We start from the raw sequence: 24,066 nt of genomic DNA, 5'->3' as shown, positions 1-24,066 counted from the left end.
AACAAACCCTTAACTTGTTTAAACTACTGTAGCTTCAGGTTTCTGTTAATTACTACCCAACAAATCCAAGCTGATACAGATTGAAAAGTTAAATAGATTCTAGAAGAGTTAGAGAAATTTAAACTGATAAATCCAGAATTGGTGATTTGTGGAAGGTGGGTGTGGCTGGGGACATGTCTGGGAGATTTCAAATAACCTCAGAGGCCCCACGACCTGTCCCTTGGACTAGAGTGTCTGTGAGTCCAAGTCAGGGAGTGATTGTCTTATGATTGTCTTCACCAAAGCAATGAGAAAAAAGGCTTTCTAGAAACCAGTGCAGAGCACAAGCTCCTAGACATCAATATCCCATTGTCAGGAAGGGAGGGAAGCCCCCAGAAGACCACCAGAAACAGGACTGTTTAGCAACCTGTGGTCATACGGGCAGCCACTGATGTTACCCATCTGCACGGCTCACTTCATGCTTCTGAGGATGACACACACTCTAACCCTCATAAAGTCTCAAAAGGCCACTGTTGTGTTGGGATGGGGTTGAAGGAGGGCCCTAGGATAATTCTCATCCCTAAACCTCTGCAGTTCTCCTATGAGTCCGTGTCCAGCGGGTGTTCCATGCCTGGAATGTCTCACGATCCTTGGGATACAGTGTGTACCACATTGCTGGTGCAGCCCCACGTGAGATCGGGGGTTCTTGGCTCCTCATGTCCTGGTCCTTGGGTTGGATGGTGGCCACTTCTTGCAGGAAATAAGGAAGGGCTATATCTTCCCAGGGGAGTAGGGGTGGGCTGCTTCCTGCACCACTTCCCCAATCTCAGCTCTTTGAAATGAATGAGAAGAGAAGGCCAAGGGGCCAGGAGAGGCCCCAAAAAGGTGTCCCCCGCTCAGACACCTGCGAGGGTGTGCTGAGGAGAAGCTGTGTGCATTGATGTGTTTGTTTGAAAGAAGGACACCAGATTAGAAAGACGGTAGCATTGAGGTTCCCCATTGGGGCCTGAGGCCTAGGGGCAAGGAGAGGCCAGTGCTGGGTGGAGGGCAGCAGTGATGACCTCTGGAAGCCGGTGCTCCGGGCTCCCTGTGAGTGTACGCGAAGACTTTGTGGGTCCCTGGCTTCCACGTGCGTTCTGCAGGTCTCTATACATGAGCGTGCTTTCTCATCAGTGAATTTCTTAGTTGAGATTGAGTCAAGCGTGTTTGCAAATGTGGGAAAAGTATCTGATTCTCTCGTGAAATCTTGGCTTAGAAGCGGGGTGGAGCCCCAGGGCTAAGGGAGGAGGGGGAACCCCACCCCCACGGAATCGGGAGCCTCCCATACTAGGGCAAAACAGAGACGGTCCATCTCCGCAGAGAACACCAAGTAGAGATCAAAACCAAGTAGGCTCAGGATGAAGCTATAGGCCAAACTTCCTCAGAGGTATGGGATTTCGGGGGTGGAGGAGTCAATGCCTGGAAGAGCCCCCTGAAGCTACTTTCACACAGGAGAGCATTCTGAGAACTGCAGTACCAGGGTGGCTAGAGCCACATCCAGCCCATTCAAGGTTTGTCTCCTCACCAAGAAAGGCTTCCCGGGTCTCTCATTCATTCGCTTAGCCATTCACTTTTTCTGTCCACAATTCCTTTGCGGGGCCGTGCACATAATAAATAGTTCACTCTAAGTCATATCTCTCGATTCCTCTGGTGCTCAATCCTAAATTCACTGCCTCCCTTCTTTTGCTGGGGGTCTCTGATCCAGCTTGCTCTGCTGCTTGTTGATCTGCATCCCCGAGGCGCAAGGGCAGCACAGAGCTAGCTAGAGTCAGCCCCTTTGCCTTGCTTCAAAGTCGTGGATGCCACCCAGTCCTGGCTACTAAAGTATCATTGAACAAGAGGTCCATTTCTGCCATTTTGCCTCAGGGTCCCAGAATTTCTGCTTACACTATTAGGATCTCCTCAAGGGTCTGAAGTTGACCCAAAGTTGTTGAGAGCCTTCATTCATCTAACACCTACTTTTTAAGTGCTTCCTGAATACCAAGCACTTCACCAGGCATACCTCGGAGACACTGCGGGTTCAGTTCCGGACCACTGCGATAAAGCAAACATAGCAATAAAGTGAGTCAGATGGCTTTTTCGGTTTCCCGGTGCATATAAGAGTTATGTTTACACTATACTATAGTTCTAGTAAGCGTGCAATAGCATTATGTCTAAAAAACAATGTACATACCTTAATTTTTTTTTTTTGCTGCTTTTCCAACTTTATTTAGAAAAACAAATCCAGGTCCCAGTGCCCCCGTGCCCTCTCCCACCCCAGCCATAATTTAAATAACTTAGAGACAGAGTTGGGGTCAGGTGGGGAGTGGGTGGGGGAGGGAGGGAGGAGAGCCCACTATAGCCGCTGCAGCGCCCGCTTCTGGTCCGTCTTTTTCTTGTCTGCCAGCTTCTTATCATGCTCACCCATGCTTCTTGGCCATGGGCCCCTCGGCCCCTCCCGGGCGCCCAGGGGCCATGGGGTCGGCATGGAGGCCGCAGCCCCGCTGGCCAGGGACCGGCCGGCCCGGGCCCTCCCGCTGCTGGGCCCGCCTGCGCCCCGGGGATCTCTGTGAGCAGGTGCGCGCGCCGCCCGCCTCCTCCTTGAGGGCAGACGCGGGGTTAGGGGTGGTCAGCAGGCACTTGATGGTCAGCAGCACGTGCCAGGTGCCCAGCTCAGCTGTTCAGCCCCTCCTGAGCACGCTGACGCAGATCTCACCGCTGGCGCCCACATTTGGGTGGAAGATCTTGGTCAGGAAGTAGCCCTTGGGTGGGGAGGCAGGGAAGTCCTTCCCCAGCAGGAGTTTCATGCGGAATAGGCCTCCGGCATATGGGGTCCCCTCAGGGCCCTCGATGGTGACCTGCAGGTCAGTGAGGCCCTCCTCGTTGGGAAAGACCTTGATGCCATCAGGTGGGTCAGCTGTCAGTGTCGTCGCCTCCTTGTACACCAGGCGGATGATGTGGGCGGGGCAGGTTCAAGACTGCTGCCGGCCGGGGGCGGGTGCCCCCGGCCCCCTTTCTGCGCTCTCTGGCCGCCGGCCGGGGCTGGGGGCGCCCAACCGCTGCCGCTGTGGCCCTAGCGAGGCTCCGGTGGCCCTGCTCAGCTCCCGGCTCCCTCTGACCCCCCGCAGTGAACCTTGCCATCTGCAGCTCCGCCCACCACCCCCCTACCGGTGCCCGGCCGCACTAAGGTACATACCTTAATTTAAAAATACTTTATTGTTAAAATATGCTAGCCATCCTCCGAGCCTTCAGCAAGTCGTAATTTTTTTTGCAGTAGTAACATCAGTGATCACTGATCCCAGATGTAATATAATAATGATGAAACAGTTTGAAATATTGTGAGAATCACCAAAATGTGACACAAAGACGTGAAGTGAGCAAATACTGTTGGAAAAAAATGATGGTGCCTATAGAGTTGCTCAACACAGGGTTGCCACAAATCTTCAATTTGTTGAAAAAAACAAAAAACACAGCATCTGCATACAAAGCGCAATAAAACGAGGTATGCCTCTACATGCAGCTTTTCTTGCTGGGACTTAAGCACCAGAAAATCCACAAGAACGGCTGTATTTCTGAGATACACACACGGGCAAGGTCTTCAAAATAAAAACAGAACCATGCCACCAAGGTCAGGCTAGGGTTGAATTTTCGTGAGCTCTCCTGGGGAAATAGATGGAGGAACCAGGATGGAAAACCAAAAACTCCATAGGCAACCTCTACAACAAAATTGGTGAGGAGAAATCCCATGAACACCCAAATATGAGTGGGCGAGGACGAGCACGCAGTAGCAGTAGGCCTGTGTAGTATCAGCAACTGTGCCAGAGGGAGCCGAGACAAGACAAGTTGCTTCTGATGGCTGCAGCAGCTAGAGACCCTTCAAACCACCAGCAGGTGCTGGCCTGAAAGCGTGACAGGCCAACGTGAAACGAGCAGTGATGCTGGGAGGGGTCTCAGCAGGCCCTGAATAGCAGGGGAGGGTGCCCTGGAGCAGTCTAGATCTGACAACTGTTGAAACTCACAAATGAGGGTTCCTTTTCAGGACGGAACCGCACACAGAGGAGGGACTTGGAGTCTTCAAACTGAGGAGGACTGGGACAGCAGGGGCAAAAGAGAGATAAAGTCTAGAATTCTGCGTGGCTCAAGATGGAAGCCGCTATCCATATATATGGCTTTTGACATTTAAGCTAACTAAAATTAAATTTAAATATTTAGTTCTTTTGTTGCATTTGTCATGTTTCAAATTCTTTTGTTTATTTTTATTTATTTTTAATTAATTTTTAAAAATTTTTATACAATTTTTAAAGGTTACTTTCTATTTATAGTTATTATAAAATGTTGGCTATGTTCTCCATGTTGTACCCTACATTCTTGAGCCTATCTTACACCCAATAGTTTGTACCAACCCCTCCTCCACCCTATATTGCCCCTCCCCCACCACTAGTTCTCTATATCTGTGAGTCTGCTTCTTCTTTGTTATATTCACTAGTTTGTTGTATTTTTAGATTCCAAATATAAGTGATACCATACAATATTTGTCTTTTCCTGTCTGACTTATTTCACTTAGCATAATGCCCTCAAGTCCATCCACATTCCTGCAAATGGCATAATTTCTTTTTTATGGCTGAGTAGTATTCCATTGTTCATATATAGATCAACCATATCTTTTTTATCCATTCATCTGTTGACGGACACAGGTTGTTTCCATATCTTGGCAACTGTAAATAATGCTGCTATGAACGTTGGGGTGCATGTATCTTTTTGAATTCATGTTTTTGTTTTTGGTTTTGGTTTGGATATATACCCAGGAGTGGAATTACAGGGTCGTATGGTAGTTCCATTTTTAGTTCTTTGAGAAACCTCCACACTGTTTTCCACAGTGACTGCACCAATTTCCATTCCCACCAACCATGTACAAGGGTTCCATCATGTTCCTAATTCTTACAGCCACCTGTGGCTGGTGGCTTCCATTTTATGGTTACTGTATAGGACAGTGCGGACAGAGAACATTTCCATCATCATAGAGAGTTCTACTGGACAGCACTGGAGATAAAAGTCGGGGAGGGAAGCAGAGGTCTCAGAAAGAAAGAGGTCATCTTTTTTTCATTTCAAGAAAACAACCAAAGAGCAAGGTCTTGAGCAGAAAGCTAGAAAAGCTATCTTTCCCATATCCCCTTCCTAACAGTTCAGGAACGCACAGCTCCCTTAGACAAGGGCAAAGGAAAAGGACTGCAGTCCAATGCCCCCCAAAAGGCCAAGTCACTTATAAGGGAAAGAAAATCAAATTGTTATCAGACTTTCCAACAGCAATACTTTGTGCCAAAAATTTTTTTTAAATAGATCAGTATATTAAAGCTATGCCACGAAAGTAAAAGTGAGTGAAGGATGTTCTATCCAGACAAACTGACAGTCAAGTATAAAGACTACAGACAAACTTTTGAACATCCAAGAAATCCCCATGAACCCCTCCTAAGGACTTTACTAAAAATGAACTAAGACAATAAAAATGATTGGAGTAATATTGACTAAGGCTGGAGATGAGCATTAAAAATGTAAATATATTTAATATATAGAAACATATGCTTAGTATACAAATGTAATTTTATGTTTATATAAATGTATATAAATATAGTCAAATTATCAAAAAAGAGGGAAGAATGTGAAGAGCATTTGAAAACCATAATAAGATACCTGATTACCTTAAAGGTCTTAATCGGGAGTAAAAAGCCATTGCAAGGAAAGAATAGTGGGTCATTCTGCCCTCCTTAATATGTCACCTTGGTGCTGTAACTTCTTCTTTGATGTTCAATTATCCCAACTGGAAGATGGAGGGAAATAAAACCTTCCTTGCCTAACCTGTAGGGTATGAAAAAGTGGTTGACATTCTATAAACATCAAATTTTATTAACTTAGGACCTGGAAAAAAATAGTGCTTTTAAGAGCCGAAGATACTGGAGGTTTTAGCCAAAGTGTGCGAGCGGGAGGAGATGAGGATGCAGTTGAGCTACTCAAGCCTTTTGCTTCTCTCTGGAAGATGCAAGCCCTGGCCACTCCTTAGGCTGCTCTGGGCTGCACCAGAAATGCGGTGCCACACGCTAGGGAAGTAAGCCCCCCAGTGACCTTTGAAGAAGCATGCTGCTCTTGAAGGACAGAAAACAAGGCACGCTGGGGGACAAGGATGGGTGGAAGAGAAAGCCTAAGTCAGAAGATTAGAGACCCAGCTGGCAGGCTTCACTCCTGAGACTGGAAAATCTTGGCTGGAAGGAGAAAATCAAATAGGGGGTAGTCATTGGGGGGCATACATAGGAGTCACAAGGTCAAGTAGCCCCCACAGACATAGGGGAAGCAACTCTAGCTTTGTGCTGGTTTCAAAGACACACCCCCTCCTCCTTCCCTAGCAGGTGGGGACGGATGACCCTCATGTGCACCGGCCAAGTCACATCCGCCAAATGCACACCCAAGACATCCAGAGAAATTTGAACTCTGGGTCCCAGCCCTCAGGGACCTGGTGATTCTGGGAGCCTCTGGGGCTGAGCTGGTCCCTGACACTTGGTCAAATAAAGTTTGCCCATGGTCCCGTCACTGCTGCTGTGTCCCTGACTCCCTCTCCAAGGAACCCTGCTCTCCATTTGTCAATTTTAAGTGATAATTTCTATTCAATCTGATACATATTATAAGAATATAAACAAATGCCTCTCCCCCTATCGGCACCATAATCACTTTCTTTTATAGCTATCATTTATTACAGGACGACAGATGGCCAGTTCACAGAATTCCAAAGAGGCAACCCGCCGGCCAGTCACCTGGGAACACAGGCACATTTACATTTCTCCAAAACAGATGGGAAAGGGTGGGGGGAAGGAGGCAGATTCCTGTCAAAACTTTGGCGCTTTCCAAAATGTGTTTCTTTTGCTTCTCCCTCTTTCCCTCTGCCTTTCTCGCAGATGGTACGTATATCCTCTCGCCCCTTCCAAACCTCCTCACACCCCCCCATTCATTCTTTTCCCATCAGCAGCAACTGAAACCACCAATATGGCGGCCTTGAGGGGCTGGAGACAGGGTGGGCTCTTGGCAGACCACCTTCTGGGGGCTTCCAGGGCCTGCAGTGCAGTATTCCAGCATTCCTTCCTGGCTTGTTATTTGGGATTGGGGCTGAGGTCAGAAGCCAGAGGAGGGTGAGAAGTGGGTCTGCTTCACAGAGGGCAGATGCTGGAGGCTGCCTTCTTCACAAACTGCAGAGCAGTGGTTCTTGGCCCTGACAGCCCATAAAATCACCTGGAGAGCTTTTAAAAAACATGAATGCCAGGGCCCCACCCAGAATGACTAAATCAGAAAGCCTGGAGTAGGGGCTTGGCAAGGTGTGCAGGTATGGCCGAGAACCCAGTGCTGCAGAGGCAAAGACAAAACAGGAGCTAAGAAGGCAAGAAATGAAGAAGCCATAGAGAAGAGAGACAGCTGTGTGCCAGGCATTGAAAGAGCTGCAAAACTGGAACTTGGTGAAAGAAGGTTCCTGCTCCTGGCCCAGTGGGATGAATGTAAATAAACTGCTCACTGCAACAGAGAAGGGGAAGAGCTGTGAAGGAGGTGCGTTCAGCATGAGATGGGAGAGAACCCGCTGGTGGGAGCCTCGGGGCATCTTCCTACAAGAAGCAAATAGAGGAAATAAGAGAATATCTGTATGCCCCCAACGGAGGGAATGATTTCTTAAGACACAGGAGTAAAAATCATAAAGGAAATGATTGTTAGATTTGCCTACATTAAAATCAAGATCTTTTGTTCACCAAAATATGCCATAATGAGAATGAAAAGACAAGCCACAAACTAGAAGATATTTGTGACACAGGTCACTAATAGAGGATTAATATCTAGGATACATAAAGAAGGCATAGGACTCAATAGGAAACAACAACCCAAGAAATAATCTGGCAAAGGATATGAAAAGGAAACACACATTAAAGGAAAGAAGAAACGTTCTATAAGCATAAGAGAAAAAAATCATTCATAATCCACAAAATGCAAATTACAACCATAACAAGATACCATTTTACGCTCATTAAATTGGCCAAAACTTAAGTCTGACAACAAGTGTTATGAGGATGTTGATGGTACTGGGTGTGTAAATTGGTACAACCACTTTGGAAAAGCCATTCAGTGATATTTACTAAGGCTGAACTCTACCATCCAACATTCAACTCTCAGTACTTCTGGTAAAGAAACTTGCACATGCGCCCCAGAGATGCATATAATGAGAATCTTCACAGCAACTTTGACCATAATAGCAAAAATTGGAAACAATCCAAATGTTCATTGACAGCAACATGGGTAAATAAATGTTGGCATAATCATAAAATGGAAAACCACACAACTGTGAAACTAAAAATAGCCATACATCAACATGGTTGAAATTCAAAAGCATAATGTTGACTGAAAACTGCAAATTGCAGAATACATAGAATATAGTTCTATTGGTATAAAGCTCAAAAACATGCCAACTAAATAATACATTGTTCAGGGATGCTTACAAATGTGGTAAAATTGTAAATAAAGGCAAGGAATGATTAACACAAACTTCCACGAGATGCGTGCTATGGACTGAATGTTGGTTTCCCCTCAAAATCCCTATGTTGAAATTCTAACCTGAAAAGTGATGGGGGCTTTCAGAAGATGATTAGGGCATGAGGGCAGAGCCCTTGTGAATGGGATTAGTGTCCTTATAAAAGGGAGCCCAGAGAAATGCTTTGCTCCTTCCACCATGTGAGGACACAGTGAAAAGATGGCTGTCTACAAACCAGGAAACAGGTCCTCATCAGACACGGAATCTGCCAGCACCTTGATCTTGGACTTCCCAGCCTTCAGAATGGTGAGAAACAAATTTCTGTTATTTATAAGTCACCCAGTGTGTGGTATTTTGTTATAGCAGCCGTAATGGACTAAGGGTGGGAGTGCTCAGATGGCGTTGGGAATTTCATACACACATGGGGGTTTCAAAGATAACAGTTATTCTGTTTCTTAAGGTGGGTAGATGGGTGTTCATTTTATTATTATTACTTTATATATACGATATATTTCATTTAAAAAATTTGTAATGAAAACAAAAGGAAAATCACATGCAAAACCTCATATTACAGTTGCCCCTCGGTATCCACAGGTGATTGGTTCCAGGACCCCTGTGGATACCAAACCCTAGAATGCTCAAGTCCCTTATATAAAATGGAGAAGAACTGTTGGTTCTCCGTGGTGCCCCACATCTGCAACTATATAAACGTTATTCCTTGTCCCAAAGTTTATCGAAGAAAGTGGCCCAGTGTGACCATTTTTTCCCATAGGAAACATCCACCCCTTAGCTTATTGAAATAGCTTAATGGACCCATATCAAACACTGAGTGGACACTGTGGCCAATTTCCAGCTGAGAGACAGGGCTCTGGGGGTTGGAAATGGCCCATGATCTGCAGGCCTTTTGAGACCCTCTCTGCATCAGTCAGTCAACAAGCAGCCACCTTCTGAAAACCCCTGGACTAGGTGCCCAGGGAGAGTTGATGGCCAAACCCCACCCCAGTGCATATTATCATCTAATCATGAGGCAGATCAAGTGCCCAGTCAAAATAGCCATTAAAGTAAACACCAAGGAGTGACAAACATCGCGCTCTGCTTATGTGTGGGAGCGGGGGTGGGGGTGGAGGTGGAGATGTGTACCTGCGCTGATGGTCTGGAAGTTGGAAAAAGTCCCCGGATGATGACTACAGGCACTATAGACAATATTCGTACTTCTCTGGGCCTCAGTTTCCTCATGTGTCAAGTGAACACAGTGGACAAGGGCTACCATTAATGTCCCTTCCTACTTTAGACATTTTGATCCTACATATTTGGGGCTAAATACCCCAATACATATTTAGCAAATCATTTGTTTACACCTAGGCTAGGAGTTCGATTCTCAACCTAATTGCATACCTATTTGCATGACTTTGAATGCACAGAAATGTAAGGAGAAAGTCAACATGCCCCCATGTTTTCATCAGAGATGGATATTGACCAAGACTAGAACCCTGACCTTGACGCCAGCATCTGGGCAAAGAAGAGATTATTGACGGTGGCAGAGTTTGAGGGGATGTGGAGGGATGAAATTCTCGAGAGGTCTGTGAAGTACCACAGATGTAGGAAATCTGTAGGGAAAGTGGGGTGTGGGTCTCTTTGCTGCCATTAGGGTATGAAGAAGGTTTGCCAAGGCAGGGATGGTGCAGTGTTTAGTAAATAGGAACCTCCCTGATTGGGGGGGTCTCTCACTTTCCTGAACAGCCCTTTGATTCCAGGAGTGTTGATCCACTAGTCACCAAAGGAGTATTTCGAGAGAGGGGGCTGAGTCTTGAGGAAGATGATTCCTCTGTCGTGGACAGGATAGAGCTGCATAGGGAAGGATGGAAGCATGGAAGTTGCAACAGGGGCCAGCAGGGGCAGCTGGCGTGGCGGGGATGGGGGAAGGGGGCCGACTTGAGAGCCACACAAAGAGGACCCCTCCAGGATAGAACATGTGTATGTTCACCCCATACACACGGCCCGAAGCCTGGCAGGTGGTCTGTGCTCAACAAATAGATATTGAAGGAGTGAAATCCTGATAATGGCTAACGTATACTGAGAGTTTACTCTTTGACACTGGGCTGAGCACCTTGCACACATCACCCTGGCAACGGCCTGAGAGTTCAGTGCTGTTCTTATGACCATTTCACAGCGGAGGCTATTGAAGCACACAGTGTGGTTACAGGTGGAGCCGGCTGTGAACTTTTGGTCTGATTTCAGAACCTGTGGTTCCCTCAACCCCTCTGTTCTTGTTGGGATCTCCTGAGAAGATATTCTAATTACCTTTTTTTTTAAATTTTTGGCTGTGCTGGGTCTTCGTTGCTGCATGTGGGCTTTCTCTAGTTGTGGCGAGCGGGGGCTACTCTGTTGCGCTGCGTGGGCTTCTCCTTGTGGAGGCTTCTCTTGTTGCGGAGCACAGGCTCTAGGCGCATGGGCTTCAGTAGTTATGGAACGTGGGCTCAGTAGTTGTGGCTTGCGGGCTCTAGAGCGCAGGCTCAGTAGTTGTGGCACACGGGCTTAGTTGCTCCACGACATGTGGGATCTTCCTGGACCAGGGCCAGTGTCCCCTGCATTGGCAGGTGGATTCTTAACCACTGCACAACCAGGGAAGTCCCTCTAATTACCTACTGACAGACGAAAAGGCTGAGGCACAAGCTGAGTGAGTGGCCTATGGTCATACAGCTACCTAATGACAGAGGGAAGGACTACCCACGAGATTTTCTTTTTTTTTTTTTTTTAAAAGATTTGATGAAAGTTCATAATAATGCAATTGACAAGGAAATTTAGTTATTTCTGAGATATACCCCACGAGATTTTCGACTCCTCCTTTCCTGTTGCCCTGGGCTCCTGGGTGGGGGCACACAGAGTGGACTCAGGCATCTGGTCGGCAAGTTTGGAGCTACCTCATCCAAGGTCATTACCCGATGGCATCTATAGTGAGAGAAGGAAAGGCATGGAACCAGCCCCGCAGCTCCTGCTCTGTGCTCCCGGGTGGGTTAGGCCCTGTACCTCTCATTTAAAACCTCCAGTAGCTTCAGAATTAATGAATTCTCACATCTGTTCACAAAGAAGAACACGGACAGGGAGAGGCCCGCAGCTGGTTTGGGCACTGGCAGCTCTGTCCAACTTCAGAGTCCACGTCCTCCGCGGCACAGGGCTCCTTCTGCAGGTTCAGACTCAGTGTGGGACACAGGGCTGGGGAGCGGTCAGCCTGCAGACCTCTTTTGTAGACCTGCAGCATCCATTTGTTTTCCTGGTTTCACATGGTGCTCTTAACTTTAGACAAGTGTGATTTGGGGAGGAGGGGCGAGCAGGAGAGAGGCAGAAGCTCTGGGTACAAGCATCCTAGTCCAGGGATGTAGACTTGAGAAAAACCTGGCATTGTGCCCTCTGTGGACCTGGCCCTCCAGACAGACCCTAGGGGGTAGAAGGTAGGTGATGAAAATTGCTCTAGGTGGGCTTCCCTGGTGGCGCAGTGGTTAAGAATCCACCTGCCAATGCAGGGGACACGGGTTCAAGCCCTGGTCCGGGAAGATCCCACATGCCACGGAGCAACTAAGCCCGTGTGCCACAGCTACTGAGCCTGTGCTCTAGAGCCCGCGAGCCACAACTACTGAGCTCACGTGCCATAACAACTGAAGCCCATGTGCCTAGAGCCAGTGCTCCACAACAAGAGAAGCCACCACAATGAGAAGCCTGCGCAGCACAACGAAGAGTAGCCCCTCCTTGCCGCAACTAGAGAAAGCCCGCGCACATCAACGAAGACCCAACACAACCAAAAATAAATAAATAAAATAAATTTATTAAAAAAAAAAATTGCCCTGGGTGCCACCTGACTCGGGGAACAGAGGCTGGGTAGTAGCACTGCTCTGGGAAAAACTGACTTCTTTGAACACTTTCTTCCAATTTTTCTAAGCCCATTCTCTTCCTCTGGCTCCATCTCTCTCATCCCTTCCTGCCGACCTCAGGTTTGTCTTCCCGAACCATTTCATTCCTGACTGGGACGTGATGATCGTTAATCTCCACATTGGTAAACTGAGGGGCTTCGAGCCCTGCCAGGCCCTGACATGCTCTGTCCCAGCCCAGGAACAGTGGGCAGGAGCCAGAGGCCTTGATCCAATGCCCACTTTGGTCCTGACTGGCTGTGTGGCCAGGATGAGTTACTCACAGCCCCAAACTCCAGCTTGCTTTTTATAAGATGCACATACAGGCACTCCTCAGAGATGTTGTGGGTTCGGTTTCTGACCACCACAATAAAATGAATACTGCAATAAAGGGAGTCACATGAATTTTTTGGTTTCCCTGTACATGTACATAAAAGTTATGTTTACACTATACTGTAGTCTCTTAAGTGTGCTATAGCATTGTGTTTAAAAAACAATGTACGTACCTTCATTAGAAAACACTTTAATTGGGAGAGTAGCACTGACATATATACACTACCAAATGTAAAATAGATAGCTAGTGGGAAACAGCTGCATAGCACAGGGAGATCAGCTTGGTGCTTTGTGACCACCTAGAGGGGTGGGATAGGGAGGGTGTGAGGGAGACGCAAGAAGGAGGGGATATGGGGATATATGTATACGTATAGCTGATTCACTTTGTTGTACAGCAGAAACTAACACATTGTAAAGCAATTATACTCCAATAAAGATGTTAAAAAAAAAAAAAGGAAACACTTTATTGCTAAAAAATGCTAACCATCATCTGAGCCTTCAGAGGATCATGGGAGTAGCATCAAAGATCACTGATCCCAGATCACCACAACAAATATAATAATAATGAAACCATTTGAAATATTGTGAGAATTACCAAAATGTGACACAGAGACAGGAAGTGAGCAAATGCTGTTGGAAAAATGGTGCCGATAGACTTGCTTGATGAAGGGCTGGCACAAACCTTCCACTTGGAAAAAACACAGTATCTGCAAAGTGCAGTAAAGTGAAGAGCAATAAAAAGAGGTGTGCCTGCAATAGTAGCGCTTTCCTCTATGAAAGAGTGTGAGGGTGAATGACAGAGAACGGCACCCAGGGCTGGCAGAGTCTGTGTTCTCTAAATGCTGGTTAGTGCTGGTATGAGCTCTTGAACTAAAGGGTGAAACCTAAAGAGTGACTTCTTCCAGAGCTATTTAGACCAAAAGATGGAATGTCTCACCAGGATTTCAGGCATCCATAAGCAGGCAAGTAAGAGGCAAGGAGAGCTTTTTGTGACAGTCAATTCACACTGCTTAGCAGCCCTGGCCTGGAGACGGGTAACTATGCGTAATAACAATGGTTAGCACTTAGAAGCACTTCCACTATGCTGGCACTGTTCAAGGTCAAGGTTCAGCAAACTTCAGACCTGGGCAAATGGGGCCCACCATCTGTTTCTGTAACCTTTAGCGAAACACAGTCACACAGTCACACTTGTGTATTTACGTAGAGTCACAGCTGCTCTCCCACTACATTGGCAGAGTTGAGTAGCTGCGCTAGAGATCATCTGGACTGCAAAGCCTAAAATATGTACTATCTGGCCCTTCCCAGAAACAAAATATCTCACCCCTGTTCTAAGAATTTGGCACACTTAATTTAATTTAATCCTTATCATATGCCTAGAAATAGGTGGTGGTTGTCCCCCTTTAATAGATGAAAAACAGGTCAGAGAGACAAAATAACTAGCAATTCATTTCTGAATGTAGGCAACGCAGTGCCAGAATCTGGGATCATAACACCTACAAGGGGTGGGGCTTCTCTCCCTGGTACAGTCACCAAAGTTTAACAAATAAAAATGTAGGATACCTGTGAAATTTGAATGTCAGATAAACAACAAACACTTTTTTTAAAGTGTAAGTATAGCCCATGAGATATTTGGGATATACTTATATTAAAAAACTATTCGTTGTTTACCTGAAATCCACATTTAACTGGATTTCTGTATTTCAGCTGGCAATCCCACAGAGGACCCTTGGAGGAAGGAGAGCTCAGCCAGGCCTGGGAAGAAACCAGTGTCCCTGGGGTCTGTTCCTGGGAAGGTCTCTCCCCACAGCCAGGTCTCTTCCTGGAAGGCTCGGGGATGGGTCATCCCATGCATCTCTTTGTCCCACAAAGGACAAACCTTCCACAAGGTTCTTGGGGTATCTCGGGGGCCATTGCCATGTTGCTTCAGACTCAAGCAGCCAGAAGCAGAGAGAAAAGCTATGGGGGGAAGCATGAAGCCCCTCTCTCCAGCCCAAGGCCGAGCATCACCTCCCTTCCCTAGAAACCTCTGGAATCCTCCTCTCCTTTTCTCCTGTCCTTCTGGCCAAAGGCCCTGCCAGACCCTCTCTCCCTTTGAGATTGCATAGGAGTTTAAGAAAGAGGGAAAAAATATGGCACGCCAGAGTGACAGCAATCCAAGGCCAGAGGGGGGCCGGGGGTGGAGGCAGAAAGAGAGGGATGAGAGGTGGGGGATGGGAGAGGGCCATCTAATTTTTAATAGACGGAGACATAAATGCAACATGATTCACTTTGAACAGGCCACCTGGATTAGATGGAAGTTAATTAAAACAATCCCTCATTTCTCAGCGCTTAAAACTTCTTAAGTCTCACTTGGGGAAGGGTGCGGCAGGACTTTTTATTACTCTTAGATGGCGTTCAGAAGGCCCATAAATACATCTCCTCTTCCTGTGATCCCATTAATCTTGCCGCCTCTCCTGCTCCTCTCTGCCAACAATCAGATCCCAGTAAACAACCTCAAGTGAAATTTGCAACTGTCAGATAAACATTAAAAATGCTTCTCTTGTCCTTTCCCATTGATAGTCCCATTAATATTGTAATGGAACAAAAAGTTATGAAAATGAATGCATGCTGGTTTTGGAAATGAATGATGCCGACCGCTGCTGGGATATAGACACACATGCATATGGATGGGCTCAGAAGATAGTGGATGCTATCCACATGCACAGCAGGGCTGTGTGCCGATAGGACAGGCAACACACTCACCGGGGACCAGGGGCAGCCGCACACACCGCTGGGTACACACGTGTCCACACATGTCAGGACATCTAAATGGAATATAGGAATTCCACCCCAGAAACTATTGTAGATATACAACTCACCACCTGGCCTTATACAGAGTAAAATATTACGATTCCTCTTTTATCATTGCTTCTCCTCTCCCTTATCTGCTTGCAGTCAGGGGTTGGGATTCTCTCTAAAGATAATAAGATACCCCGATTGATAAGGCTCTCTTGACGTTTCTTCCTCATCTATTTTCCATGCAGTGGCCTCTTTAATACACATGCATGCTCTCGTGTGTGTGTTTATCTATCTGACGAATGAGGCCTTAAAATCTGAAGGTAGAATACATGGAAACTTTATAAGAAGAAACTTCTTAAAGGAGTATTTAGGTCAAAGAATTATATTTGATGGAGGAGGTGAGTTTGAGTTTTATGTGTATTTAAGTTCACGAGGAGAGTACACAAGAAAGCAACAAAACCAACAAAAAAACCCTTGCACCAAGATCTTTTGTAGAGGGATTTTAATAACCATCTCATCGAGGCCTGGCCATGGGCTCTTGGTGGATAAGGACCACTTGTGTTTTTGCTCATCGTTGTAACCCAGCCCCTAGCACAGTGCCTGGCACTTAGTAGAAGCTCAAGAAAAGTGATGCCAAAGAGAGGGGAAGGAGAAAGAAAGGAAGGGAGGGAGAGATGTCCATGGTGCTCTTCCTTTGTAGGGAAGTCTCTCTCCACCTGCCAACCTGAGGCAGGAGACGGCACTGAGCATTTTAACATCTGGGAAGGTCAACCTGAAGGTGGAGTTGACGGGAATAGGACCCTGCCGTCTTAGCAGGTGAATGAGCACGTTAAAAAGCACTCACCATTTGACTAGCTTCTCTCTGTAAGACACAGGTTTTCACACTCTTTCTTCTGACCTTTCTTTTTCATGATCTTAACTGTCATATCAATATATTTCCGAAAAATTTGAAAAGTGTCATTGAGAACAAAGCTTCCACAGACCTCCCCCCAGCCCCATTCCAGCCATGCTTTTGACCACACACCTCAGCCTAGTGAATTTTTATCCTTCTTCAGGTCCACTCTGGGAAGCCTCTTGGCCCCTTTGAGTGAGTTATGTCTCCTCACTACGACTCCCCAGAGTGCCTTTCCCTGTTCTTTGCCAACAGCCGACATGGGTTTCCTCCAGGCTATGAGCTCCACGGTGGTAGGAGCCTGTCTCAGAGCACAAGCTCAATAAATATTTGTTGATTGACTGATGGAGTAGTTATTTTAAAAGGAGTTATATAAACTCTCTATCCTGACCTGTAAGTGCCTAACTTATGTCATTTGCAACGAGGAGTAGAGAGACCACTGGCATGTTAAAACACAGACCAAATCTTGGCCATATGCCTGATTCATAGTGAGACCTAGAGGAGGCCAGCTAAGCTTTCTGGGCCTCAGTTTCCTTATCTGTGCCAGTAAAACAGCATCACATAATGTAACTGCAAAGCAGAGGAAACCAAATGAGATATCCAAAATACTCAACATTCAATAGGATATTACATTAATACACATGAGCTGTATACATGAAAGAGATAGGAAGGATATAAAAATTATGCAGAATTTCATTAAGTTCTTACTTAGAAAAGAAAACATATACAAAATTGAGAGACAAAGGGGGGAAAAAAAGGAAGATGCACTCTCTACCACCTAATTGGGAGTTGCTGGCTTTCTGGAATGCGTGTAATGTGGATATATGGGTAGCGGACTTCACCACTATCCCCTTTGAGTTGTGGTGGCATTGACATTATATCAACCCTAAATAAGATTTAGTGCACCCCAAAAGGGGCGTGGATCGGAATCCAGGTAGAATCCTGGCGAAATCTCAATCATCAATAACCTCAGCTAACGGGATGTCACTGCTTTCCAAGGGACACACCTTGTTCAACTCCAGGAAAATTTGTAGTTAAGTAGGGAAACGTTTAAGGAAATGAAAATTATATTTTAATATATTTGCATTAGGGAATCTTCAAAAATTTAATATCCTATCTATTTGCAAAATTTAAGGAATTTTTGCCTTTAGAGTGACAACTTTCTACTCCAATTTAAAATGTGTGATTACATAATTGATTTAAGACTTGGGATTTTACATTGTGAAAAATATAATATTTTACATTTTTAAGTGCTGGAATATTTAAGAGGAACTATATTCATTTTATTAGTTTAATTTCATAGGTTTTTGGATATTTTGAGTACTTCGGAAGGTTTTGTTTGTTAAGTGAGGAATGGAAGTACTTAAGAAGGAAATAAAACGTATTACATTTACAAATGCACTTTTAAATACTCAGAAGTATTTAACAAACTAGGTTTTGAAATGGGGTAAAATAGAATTCAAGAGCCCCTTAAAATGGTTGCTAAAATAAGAATAACAAGATTTGTAAAATGACTTACAAATAGAATAATAAAATGTGTAAGCTGATCTTAAAAACCTGCGGAAAAAATCTTGTCACACGTTACAACATGGATGAACCTTGAGGACATGATGGTAAGTGAAGTAGGCCCGTCACAAAAAGACAAAAATTGTGTGATTCCTCTTATATGAGGTACCTATAGCAGTCAAATTTACAGAAGCAGAAAATAGATGGGTGATTTAGCCAAACCCAAACATACAGGGGACCCAGAGGATGCTGCAAAACATGTCTTCACTTTCTGCATTAGCTTGCCTTTCCTCCCATGCAAACTCTGCCCTAGACGGATACCTTGGAGTCTCTTATTCCTAGCTTGTGTCTTTGTTCTCTTCTCTTACCCACCCCACCTCAACACTCCCCGCCCTCCCCCGCCCCCCCACCCCGCCCCCTGCCGTCAGAATCCCTGGCTCCTTCCCCGGGGGCTAAAGTGCATCCTTACAGAAGGAGATGAATTCACCTTTTAGAGTCTTCAGTGTGAAGCAGCTGTAAGACAGAAAAGCCTTTCTCTTACTAATCCTGACAGATGAGGATGGGCAGGGATGAAGAGGGTAAAAGAGGCAGAGACCACCATCCTGCTACAATTACAACTGAGAAGTACTGTGAAGGAAAAGTGGAGAACATCATGAGCAGGACAACATGACCATTGGGGCTGAAAGGCCTTCAGCTCTCCTCTGGGTTCATATTTCTACCTATTAAACCAGACTGTGACACCTAGTCACATATTGTAACTTGGTGGACGCTACTGAAGTCACTGGAAACTCTATCAGCTCCTTTTCTCTGTCCCATCTGTTCATATGCTCTTCACCATGTGTTGATGCTGGTTCCCCCTGCCTCCCCCAGATGTGGAGAAGTTTCCATACTATCTATAAAAGGCTATAATTTGAGGGAAAAGTTTTAGAACACTGTCATCTTTAAGATAAAGTAGGCAAGAATTACACCACAAGGGTGGGACCTTTGGGAGAGATGTAGAAAATAATTCAATGTGCATTTTCTAAGCTTTTCCTTGGGGTCAGGCTCTATGATGGAAGGAATACTCTGGATCTGTGCCCCTGAATATATCCTATAGAGCAGTCATTCTCAAATACTGTCTTGGGGGCTGCCAGTGATCCAGAAGGGCCTTCCAGATAGACTAATCCTCTGAAGTAGCAAGGACTATGAAATGAGAGTACCTACACTTCTGTTTCTGAAATGGCTGATAACATGGCACTTCATGGGATTCAGTGCCTTTCTTCCCATCTCTCCTTCTAAGCTCCTTTAGCCGTCACTGAAAATATGGATAAAGTAGACAAATGGGGCATATAGTCTCTTGTCAAATAAAGTAGTGTGGGCCCTGAAGAAGTTGGAGAGACATTTCTGCATTATATCCTCAAGCTAGGGCCTTCACAGGTCCTCGTGAAAACTACAGTGATTTCTGCCACATTGCCAGTCTCTCACTTCCAGTCCCTCAAGAGGTGGAGCTGGAGAAGATGCAGGCTGACCTTGGATAGCTTTAGGAAGTCAGGAGGTTAAATAAGGAGGATTCATATGGTGAATTTTTGTAGAGAGGTTTCTAAGCTTCACAACAACTGTCTGAGATCACTATTCCCATTTTACAGATGTGGAAGAGGCAGGCTCAGTGACCTTAATGACCACGATGAAGTTGTCCTATGCTAAAAACTGCTAAAAAACTTAAAAAATATATGAAATGGCTGATTTCAGACTTCAGATAACAGGTATCACAGGACCAAGGAAGGAAACAACCACTCTACTTTTCTGCCTGGAGGTATTTTCCAGACCACAGTTCAAAGAGGGAAAACCCAAGCAGAGAACAACAATCTTGTTGAATTGAGAAAACTGAGGTTGGAGTTGAAGAAGGTTGAAGTGGCTGGAATTTGAAGGGCAGAGTACCAAAGATAAAGGAGCTATACAGAGAAAGAGCTCTAGATATCTTAGGGTCTTCCTTGAGACTGTTGATCACAAAGGGCAGGGAGGTGTCCTATTAATATCAGGGACATTCGATAAAGACCCCAGAAGGGTAATAGCTTAAAAATATAGCTAATAGAATAACGGCTACTTTAGACCCGTCCTAACAAAGCTTAAAAACAAGTCTAGAAAAAACAAGTTGATCCACAAGTAACTTAAAAATCTACCAATACAAACTTCTCTTCTCTTCAAAGGAAGACAATAAAATCCAGACACTAAACCATGTAACATCCAAAACGTCCAGTAGCCATTCAGAAATTACTAGGCATTCAAAGAAGCAAGAATGTGACCCATAACCAAGAAAAAGAAAAAAGCCAATAGAAACAGACACAGAAATGAAGAGATGATGGGTTTTAAAAGACTTTAAAGTAGCTATTATAAATATCCTCAAATATTTAAAAAGAAAACATGAATAATGGAGAGAGAAATGGAAGATATAAAAATGAACTAAATGGAACCTCTAGAACTAAACAATATATTTGAAATTAAAACTCCATTGGGTGGCCTGTTTAGCAGATTAGATACTTCAGAAGAAAAAAGAGTATAAAATATAGCAATTAAATAATTAAAGATTTAAAGATATAGGAGTAGAAACTATATTCACTGAAGCACAGAAAGAATAAAGTTATATATATACACACACACAGAGCCTTAGTGACCTGTGGGAAAATATAATTTGCAGTCAAAATGTATGCAATTGAAATCCCAAAAGTGGGAAGAGGGAGAAAATGTATTTGAAGAAACAGGGGTCAAAATTTCTCCAAATTTGATGGAAATTATACATCCACTAATCCAAGAAGCTCAGTGTCTTAGTCAGCTTAGGCCACTACAACAGAATATCATAGACTGGGTGGCTTAAACAATAAACTTTATTTCTCACAGTTCTGGAGGCTGAAAAGTCCAAAATCAAGATGCTGGCAGCCTCAATTCTTGGTGAGGGCCCTCTTCCTGGTTTGAAGACAGCTGCCTTCTTGCTGTGTGTTCATATAGCCTTTCCTTGTTGTGTGTGTATGGAAAGAGAAGATCTGGTGTCTTTTCCTCCTCTTACAAGGGTGCTAATTCCATCACTGGGGCTCCAGCCTCATGACCTCATCTAAACTTAATTCTTTCCCAAAGACCCCACTCCCTAATACTATCATATTGGGGGTTAGGGCTTCAACATATGAATTCAGGGGAGACACAAGCATTCAGCCTATAACACTCAGTAAGCCCCAAGCAGGAGAAACACAATAAATAGCACACTAGGACACCTGTAAGCAAATTTCTGAAAATCAGCTATAAAGAGAAAATCTTAAAAGTAGTCAGACAAAAAAGATCTATTACACACAGGGGTATAGAGACAAGAATGACTATAGACTTCTTGTCAGAAACACTAAAAGTCAGAAGGCAATGGTATGACATATTTAAAATGTTGAAAAAAAAATTGTCAATCTGTAACTTAAATTCTATATTCAGTGAAAATGTCCTTCAAAAATGAAGAAAAAAATACTTTTTCACCCAAATAAACACTGATCTATACTGCAAGAAAAGTCAAATGAATTTGTACAGGCCAAAGGAAAATGATATCAGATATCAGATGAAAACTCAGAACTACGTGGAAAAAAAGAAGATTGCTGGAGGTGGTAAATATTTAGGTAAACATAGAACTCTGTTTTATCTAGTTTTATTTATTTAAAAGATAACTGACTGTTTACAGAAAGAATAATTCCTTCTTGGGAAATAAAGAAAATAGGAAAGATTGCAAATACAAACAGTTTAATTATCTTTTATTCTTGTCACATTACCTTCTGCTTACCATAGTCTATCCACAATAGATGTGACCAACAGAATATGAAGAAATGAAGTCTCATTTACAGGTTCTGGGGGTTTGGGATTTCAACATATCTTCCTGGGGGGCACACTTCAATCCATAACACCAACCCTTCTTGGCCCTGGGACAACTTGGAAGACAGGGAGAAAAGTACTTGTCAGCTGAGGCGAAGCCCTGCACCTGCACCTGCCTCGACCCCCTTCCAAGTTCTCCAGATAAGGTCCTTTCCAACAGGGCCTGTGCCAGGATGTCACAGCTCCTCCCAAGACCTGAAGTCATCATGATGAGACAGAAGCGGCCCCTGACCCCAAAACTTTCACCCAGATCCGAGGCTCTCAAACTCTGAAACCTTGGACGAGTGACACAGCATCTCTGACTCAGCTTCCTCCACTGGAAAAGGGGACCTCGGCATGTTGTTACAGAATTCAGTGAAAAGCTGCATTTAAGCTGTTCAGCACAGAGCCTGGAACACAGTAGGTGTGTTTATTGTTCCTAATAGAGTCAGGTTGAGGCTGTGGGCCCAGCCGCCTGCTTCTTCAGCATCAAATAAAGAATCCAGAGATGGAAAAGACCTCTGAGGTGATGGGCTCAATTTCATCTCCACAACTAGGGAAAAAAAGGGAGACAAATAAAATGGCCATGTTAACTTATATCCTCGGCATTAATTTTCACAGTTAACTGCTGAACTGACTAAATTCTTTTCTTTTCTTAAGGACTTTTATAAATTCAGACATTAATAAAATCATTAATAAAATCAGACATTCAATTAACAGGAAACTCCAATTGGTAACTGATCGTCTCCTCGATACCTTTCTCTCCCCTCCCACTTTGCAGACTTGCTGGCTCGTCCCGGGCTTGGTCCTGCTGATGTGCCGTTTCCCATTTTTCCCTCTTCTTCCCCCCATGCCTGTCAGTGGCCCCAACAAAAGGCAGAGAAGAACACGGGCTGATTCCATTAACCACTGTCATTGCTTAAATCTCTCTCTTAATTAACATGAGTTAATATGATTAATCAAAGTAATGAGACAAACCTATTAAATTAGGGGGGTTTAAATGACAGAACTTGGCAGGAGAAGTAAAAGCAAGAGGAGCCATCAGAAGGGCCGGGGGGGAGTGGGGAGTCCAGAGGTGAGGCGGGCAGCGAGCTGACGGCTGGCTCTGTCCAGTCCAGTCCAGCCTCGGGCTGCGGGGAGGGGAAGGCGGAGGACAGGGGCGGAGGCTTGGAGAAATTGCTCTGGGGGAACATGTTCAGTGTTTGCACCCATCTCAGTTTATTATAACCAGTCCCCACACTTTTCTGGGGCCTATCCAGCTCCTGCTTAGCCTCCCCCAGCTTCTGAGTTCTTGGTATCCCTTCTTGATGTTAACTCTCCCTGAAATCTCTATCCTCTATCCTCTATCCTCCTCTATCCTCTATCCTCTCCTGAGGCCAGGCTCTTAGTCAGAATTTCCAAAACCCCAGCTCTGCCTCTCATAGGGTATGAGACTTGGGGAGAGTTACTTTACCTGTCTGAGGCCCAGCGAACCCAGCTACAAGGATAGGAATAATATTCCTGAGCTGGGATTACTGCCGTAAGAATTCAGAGAGAGGCTATGTGACAATGTCTGGCATGGTGCCAGGCCCACAGAAGACCCCGCCCGCCCAGGACAAGTTCTTTCCTTCCTTCTTCCCCTGTTATAACTGTGAAAATACCTTGAGATTCTATAGTGCTTTTAAATTCTAAACTTATTTCCATATATAGCATTCTACCAAAAATCTAGGAGATGAGCATTACAGGTGTGAGTTTACAGATCAGTGAGCTTGTGCCAGCATTACTGAGCACCAGTTGCGCGTCAGCCCCTGTGCAAGGTCACTCAGATCCAATAAGGGGAAAGGACTCATCTGGGACTTCTTCTAGAACCAGGGTCTCCTAACTCCCAGGCCAATGGGACTTCCATTGCCCCTAAGTGCAAGGGACCAGGGTACCCACAGCGCCCCCAGAGCTCCTTTATCTCCCGGCCATCCCCATGCCTCAAGAGAGTCTACCACAGGCCTGCGGCTCCGTGGCCTCCAGCTGGCTCTCCAACGTGGGACATCTGACATCTGACAGATGATTTGGGCTCATCATCGGAATTTCTTATTCCAGTGAAATTGAGCCCCTGGAACCTCTTCTGTGCTACCTTCAGTGGTCGATCCTCATGATTCAAAGACAGAAAACTACACACAAGACAAGGAAGTTTTCCATGAAGAATCCAGACACCCCTAAAACCTTTAGCCCCACACAGTGATGTGTTAGTAACGACCCAGCTAAGTCCTTCAAAGGCA

General features: G+C 45.1%; 1 pseudogene across 1 annotated transcript; it reads right to left on the bottom strand.

Annotated features, from left to right (window-relative positions):
- Positions 1-2,341: 2,341 nt before the first annotated feature.
- On the bottom strand, positions 2,342-2,966 carry LOC309656007 (ubiquitin-conjugating enzyme E2 S pseudogene; annotated as a pseudogene). The gene has a single exon. The product of its transcript is annotated as a ubiquitin-conjugating enzyme E2 S pseudogene (transcript).
- Positions 2,967-24,066: the final 21,100 nt, after the last annotated feature.

This window comes from Balaenoptera physalus (genome assembly GCF_965194825.1).
Source record: "Balaenoptera physalus genome assembly, chromosome: 2".
Lineage (NCBI taxonomy): Eukaryota > Metazoa > Chordata > Mammalia > Artiodactyla > Balaenopteridae > Balaenoptera > Balaenoptera physalus.
Note: the sequence above shows the minus strand (reverse complement) of the source record. Positions and strands in the feature narration are given on the sequence as shown.